A 6,518-nucleotide genomic window follows, 5' to 3' on the forward strand; every position below is an offset into this window, starting at 1 on the left:
GGTGATAGCATGAGGAGAGTGCTAGGCGTCACCTCAGGAGTTAACTAATTGCAGAAAAAAATAAGTTGATATAACTAATTTTTAACTATAATTTTTCTCCTAAAAGTACAAATCCTTGAAGTGGTAGAGCCAGGGATATCATAGTGTTTTTGTGCATGGAGTCTTTAACAAAGTGGGCAGGTAACACTGTTTGTGGATAGTTATTTATTACAAATTCCTCCTGGAGCATGCGACAGGAAATAAATTACAACCCTCAGCAAAAATGGTGATTTATTGACTTAATGCTCTTTGGGGAAGTCCAAGGACTTGGGCCCGGCACACCTATCAATCAGTTTGAATGACAGTTCTAAACTCACATCATCTTATGACTTATAGTTCAAGAAAAAAGGGAATCATCTGCTCTCTAACAGAAGTAATCAAGTTGTTGACACTTCCAGTGTTGTTATTACTGTTTCTAGCAAAACAAATGATTTGTTATCCTACATGTTGAGTTTGTTAGGTCTTGCTCTTCTGCTCTTCTACATGCTCCAAACCCAGCCATTTCCATAGCTGGCTTGCTGCTAGCACACATGCCGTGGGGAGGGGCACAAGGTAGTGCACCTATGAAGTAAGAGCAAGCTATGCCAGGTGACCCTGTGAGATATCTACTTAAAAGATCCAGGGCTCTTGCAAAACACACTTGAACAAAATAAATAACAAAAATAAGTTGGTTGTGGTGGCACACTGTGACTCTAATCACAGAACCTGAGAGGCTAAGCCAGGAAAATCACAAATTCAAAGGTAGCCTGGACTAAATGGAGACACCCTGCCAGGAAATAAATAGACAAATAAATAAGTACAATTAAAAAAATGAATTACAGTTCAAGATTCTAAGATCAAAATACTACTGGGAGAATTTAAACATATTATGGGATTTCATATAACACATAACCCATTGGTTCCTTTCTTGAGAATCATACAGTTTTATTGCTTTTAATTTTCAAAGTAATTCATGCTTATAAAAATTGGGGGGGGCTGATTAAGATACCTTGTATATCTATGTGGAAATGTCAAAATGAAACCCTTCCTTATAAAACTGATGGATGTTACTTTTAAAATGGAGAGAAATTGGGACATAGGGTAACATTTCACCGACTGTGGTAGATCCCAATAGTATTTCAGTGTTTTGCACAAATTGTTTTTTTTTAAGTGATTGATTTGAATTAAAATAGGGCCTATCTGCTCATTCTCTGTCCTTCATGCTTATAGATGAAGTTCAATACTGTTGAATACCAAATCTTGGCATTTATACTTCCAATAGCATGGAACATATTTTTCAATTAACTATGGCATGTGTGCACTTTCAAAGGTCTCTTTCCTCTAATTACTCTCCAGTTACACCATGCATTATGCTTTATTAAATAATATGCACATAATTAAGGTCCAGTCACTTCTACGGTACCCTGCTGCTTCAGAATTCTGCGGTAATATGTATTTTATCTTGATACACTTCAGAGGGGTCTTAAAGATCTTCAAAGGAGGTACAGGTTGCCTGGAACTCATGGTTAATTTGTGCTAATTGTGCTTTTCCATTCCTGCATTTACTAGTCATTTACTCCATTTTCAACAACCTTTTACTGAATTCTACTGTGTTCCAGCTACTTCCAATGCAGCAGAGAAATGACTGAACCAAACAAAGCAGGTTCCTTTCCTCTCAGAATTTGGCTCAGAATTTAATGGGAGATGGGGGAAGGGAAGTGGATGAAATAACTAAAAACTAACTGTGACAAATGCTATCAAGAAAACAGAACATTAAAATCTAGAAGATAGAGAGCAGCCAAGCTTCTCAGCTTTGAACCTTCTGTCTATTGCCTGTACAATGTGGTCCCTTATTGGCTCTTTATAATATGACTTTGTCCAGTGACCTTGCCTGATGTTCCCAGTGTTGCAGGTACTGCAGGTCTCACTCCATTTCCTGGACACATATATTGTAACAAGGTTTGGAGGGGTGGAAAAGCAGTACTGTGTTTGAATTCAGGGCTTTTGTGTTTGTGAGGCAAGTGCTCACCCCTAGAGTCACATTCCTACTCTGTTTGGCTTTTCTTAAAGTTATTCTTCAGCCAGGTGTTGGTCGCTCACACCTACAACCTCAGCTACATAGGAAGCCAAGGTTTGAAGCCAAGATTCAAAACCAGCCCATGCAGGAAATTCTGCAAGATTCTTACCTCCAATCAAAGGCTGTAAGTGGAGGTATTGCTCAAGAGGTAGAGCATCAGCCTTGAGCAAAAAAGCTCAGGGACAGTGCCCAGGCCCTGAGTTCAAGCCCTTGAATCTGCGCACAGACACACAGAGACACAGACACACACACACACAAACACACACACACACACACACACACACACACACACACACACACACACACACACACAGAGTCATTTTTCTAGTCCAGTCCTACCCTTGCTCCCTGAAGCTGGACCCTGAATGCAATCTTCCAGCTCTGTTCTCTATATCTGGAACCATAAGCATGCTGCAAGCCTGGCTTGTTTTTGAGATAGAGTCTTGCTAGCATTTGTCCTGGCTGGTCTTCCCAAGTGCTGGGAATAGAAGCATGACCCACCATCCCCATCTGGAAGCTCACAGATTTTTGACCTGTTGATGACGGGGAGTACGTGAGTGGCTCCAGGCATGACACAGTGACACAGTGTCACCTAATGCAGGCTTCAGTGGTGTCTTTGCAGTGCGGAGTGTGCAGGAGGGTTTGGTAGGAGGAGACAGGAGGACAGGTTGGGGAACATGGATGCCTGTGGGAGAATGTAATGTGATTGTTGTCCAGGTTTCTGTCACAGAATGGCTGTGAGAGCAAACGGGAGTTAGCAAATGACTCCCAGGTGCCCAGCCTTGAAGAATTTGGGCTGAGCCAGTCAATGCAGCCTAAGGGTGGTTGGTGGTGGAGCAGCAGCTCCCATTCAATCAATATATTGATTTTTTTCCCAGAGAAAAGTCAGAAATAATTTCTTCCTCTGGGATTCATTAGAGTCTTACAAGAAAAGTACTGAGACTTCTCACCAGTTGAGAGGCTTACTTCACAATTCTCTCACCCAGAGTCATGCAACAGTGTTCTACAGGCTGAAACTAGCTTGTGGACCAACAAACAAGTTCATGTACCCTGCATCTTCAAACAAGGAAATTCCCCCACAACCATTTCTGATTTGCATCTCTCTTGGAAAAAGAGAGAATATCTCCTAATAGTTGGATAGGACAATTGACTCAAACTGACTGCTGACTCTCTTCTTTCAAAGGCTTCAGTGCCCCTAATTGACCACAAGCCTCCCTCCTCCTTCCTCCCCTCATGCCATCCCAGCTCAGACCATGAAGGCTTCAGTGGCTGCTCCTACACTCTCATGTCCCACCCAAGAGGGCTCTCTGTCCCTCCCATGCCACTTGGTCCTGGGTGCTCTGGGTGAGGGGAAGGGTGTGTGTGAGTCAGGAGGAGGATGACATAAGGACTCTCCCGTCCTCCCCCTCCCCTCTTTATCTGGAAGTATACCTTCAGTGGCAGAGGCCATCTGGGTGGCAGCCTTGGACCCTGGCCAGGTTCATGAATTTCATGAACATGTCTGTACTTTCAGAAATCAGTGTAAAAAATGTTACTTAATGCTCCAGAGACCTCACTGGAATCAAATATGCAGGGATCCTTCTCTCTGCCAGTAAAGGAGGAAGAAGGAAAATGTCTCTCCTCGAATGTCTGTCTTGTGATCTGTGCATGAGACACCACAGCTTCCTGAACAAGGTTATTATTTAACCTCCCTTGACAACTGGAAAAACTGAGGCACATCGAGTGAGGACATTTCCTGTCCAGCTTGTAAGGGGTCAGGGGAGAGCTGGAGTACAGGTGTGTTGTTCATAACTCCCACCCCCAACTGACCCCACTCTAAACCAGGACTTGTGAGGTACCCACCCAAAGGGATCCTGTGCCGTGTGTCCTGGGTGGCGGAGCAGGTGGCAGAAATGAGGGCTTGTGTCACTGAAATGCTGTCAGGTTCTGCGTTCTGCACTCTGGCTCAGGGCAGTTGTGAGATGAGGCAGAGGTCAGCTTGGTACAGAAGGTCTTTCTCCCCCCCACTGGGCTTTGTTGATCACCCCGGGAGAGCCCCCAGTGTTGGCAGCCTCAATTCTGCACCTCTGTGGTTAGAGCTGCAGTGGCCCCAGGCCCCATGTACTATGAGGCCTTGATCCTCAGTTTCATGTGAGTGGGAGGTGGCAGAAATGGAAGGTGGGGCCTAGAGAGGTCTTCTGGTCATTGAGGACATGACTTGAAGGGGACAGTGCCTCCCGCCTTCCTCTTTTGTCTCATGCCTGGACCATGGGCTGAGTCCCGCTCTATAATTTGCTTGGGCCTCACCACAGGCCAAAGCTATGGAGTCAGGCAGTCACGGCCTGGCAGTTTTGTGAACCAAAATAAAGCTTCTCTCTGAGTAAGCTGACTAGCCTGAAGCACTGGTTCCAGTGACGAGAAACTGACATCCCTCCCCCTCACTGTTTGAGGCCATCTTGATGGCAGGGCACTGTGGGTTCTGGATACCATAACTCTGTGATAGTCTTCACGCTGTTCCCCCACAGGCTCTGAACTTCTGGTTCATGAGGAGAAGATGGAGACACACCGGTAGCAAGTACTCAAGTCTGACTCACACAAATCCTCTGTTCCTCCTGTGCCAGGATGAACCACAGCTCATGCCTGGCTGGGTGCAGGCACTGAGGGAGTATGGCTCCTCTCCTTAACTCTGATTAAAGTAAAATGAAATATTTATGTAGTCCAGTGAAGTGAGACTCATTTACAGAAGGTGGCCACACCATTCACAAGTCAGAATGAAGAGTGTGGTATGACTGTTGCATGGCTACATGGATGATGCTCTCTCCAGGACCTAAGAAGAAACAGCCTGACTCTCAGGGAGGCCTTTCAGCTCTGGAAGGTGCTGTACTGTGTTAGGCTAGGCTGTTCTGCAATCCCAAATGTGGCATCATCTACTGCTTTGCACTCATGGAAAGATAGATTTATAACGAAAATAGTATATATTCTCTATAGAAAATCTTGGGAACTGATGAAGGAAATAAGAAAACCCTATCTTCCACCCAGACGTGTGTGTGTGTGTGTGTGTGTGTGTGTGTGTGTGTGTGTGTATGCATGCATGCATGTGTTTGTATGTTACATGTTTACATGCTCCATGTATAAAGATCAAATCATGCCATTTGGTCTATGCTACAAATAGATGAGAATGTATATTTACAAAGTTGGACTTGTACTATTTCTAAATGTTGATGTTTAGCTACTTTGTGTTTAATCATTCAGAATAACCACCTAGCATTATTTCTGGATAAATCAGTTCATTCCAAGTTCAGCTATGTTTCATAATCACCTGGGGAGTCCAAACAACCCCGGGGACTTCCTTGCATACAAACACAGCAGAAACCCTGGGTTAGGGGTTTGCATTCTTACAGGCCTCCCTGGTGGTTCAGGCCCAATCTGTCCTGCCGTGACCCACATGTCACACTCAGAGCCACGGGTGTTTCCATGTCAGCTAAACCATGAGATGGCACCAGGCACAGCGCCTCCTCCTGGTTAAAGAGTTCTCCAGGCTTTCTCCTTGGATGTAGATAATTGAATTGGCTCCTGGAGCTGCCATGGCCAGGGAGTGGTGGGGAGGAGGAAGGGAGAAAGAAAGAAGAGAGACCCAGGGGACAAACAAGATCCTACTTCTTATTACCCAACATGACCCTGCGTGCGTGGTCTGATTTTGATCATTCTTTATAAAGTTTAGCATCTCCCTCCCACCTCAGATTTTGACCTTCTATTTAATGCCATGACAAATAATATCTCTATTTCCTTAATCCTCTCTAATTCTTTCCCAGTAGCTGCACCTTGCTGCCTACTCTGGTCCTGAGGTGGGAAAGGCTCACTGCCCCTGCCTTACCTGTGCCCTTGGGGTGCCAGTTCTAAGCCCACTGCCAAGGCTTTGGAATTATCACAGTCCACTCTCCCCTTCCCCAGCATTTCCTGTTATGATTCTAGCAGAACCTCTATCTCCTCCCCAGTCTGCCCGTCCTGCCCCACGCCTGCCCTCTAGCCAGCTGGCTTCCCTTATGTGGTGTCCCTGAAGTTCTGGGTTTGGGGAAGTGGGCCTTATCAGAGCCTTGAGCTCTCTCATGGTGCTCTTGGCAGATCTTCTGAGGCTGTGTCTGATGCCTGCCTCTCTTGCTGCCTCACTGCACCCCAAAGAGGGAAGTGATTATTGTTCCAGTCCCTGGGCCTGGCTAGAAGGCCTTTGCCAATCATCCTTCACCTGTTCCCAAGGCTGCAAGAATGAGGGGTGGCCATATCCCTTGGCATCAGGCTTGGAGGCAGGGGTCATTATCTGTCCTTTTGTGTGCTTCCTACCCCAATAGTCCACTCAGGTATCCGAGGCCCACTGACTGTCTTGACAGTCCTTCTCTGGCTTCGCTCCACAAGGACTGTGGCTCACCAGTGCTCAGGCCTTCAAGTT

This window comes from Dipodomys merriami, unplaced genomic scaffold (assembly GCF_024711535.1).
Source record: "Dipodomys merriami isolate MVZ:Mamm:240054 unplaced genomic scaffold, mDipMer1.0.p SCAF_94, whole genome shotgun sequence".
NCBI lineage: Eukaryota > Metazoa > Chordata > Mammalia > Rodentia > Heteromyidae > Dipodomys > Dipodomys merriami.